The following is a 509-nucleotide window of genomic DNA, read 5'->3' as shown; positions in this document are numbered from 1 at the left end:
GTGAAATAAGAGAAGATCAAAGAGCAATGAGGGAGGAGCAACAAAGGCAAGGAAGGGACATAGAAGAGCTTAAGGACATTGTTGGTCCTTCAAGAAGAAGACGCCACTAAGGTGGACTCATTCCTTGTTCTTATTTCTTTCTGCTTTTCGGTTTCTATGTTACGTTTATCTATATTTTGTGTCTCTACTTCATGATCATTAGGATGTAGTAACCATGTCTTAAAGTTATGAATAATTCCATTAATCCTTCACCTCTCTTAAATGAAAAATGTTTTAATTCAAAAGAACAAGATGTACATGAATTTCAAATTTATCCTTAAATTTAATTTAATTATATTGATGTGGTGACAATACTTTTTGTTTTCTGAATGAATGCTTAAATAGTGCATATTTTTGATCTTGTTGTTTATAGATGTTAAAATTATTGGCTCTTGAAAGAATGATGAACAAAGAGAAATGTTATTGATAATCTGAAAAATCATAAAATTGATTCTTGAAGCAAGAAAAAG

This window comes from Arachis duranensis, chromosome 2, assembly GCF_000817695.3.
Source record: "Arachis duranensis cultivar V14167 chromosome 2, aradu.V14167.gnm2.J7QH, whole genome shotgun sequence".
Taxonomy (NCBI): Eukaryota; Viridiplantae; Streptophyta; class Magnoliopsida; order Fabales; family Fabaceae; genus Arachis; species Arachis duranensis.
The sequence above is the reverse complement of the archived record's forward strand: the minus strand, read 5'-3'. Positions refer to the sequence as shown.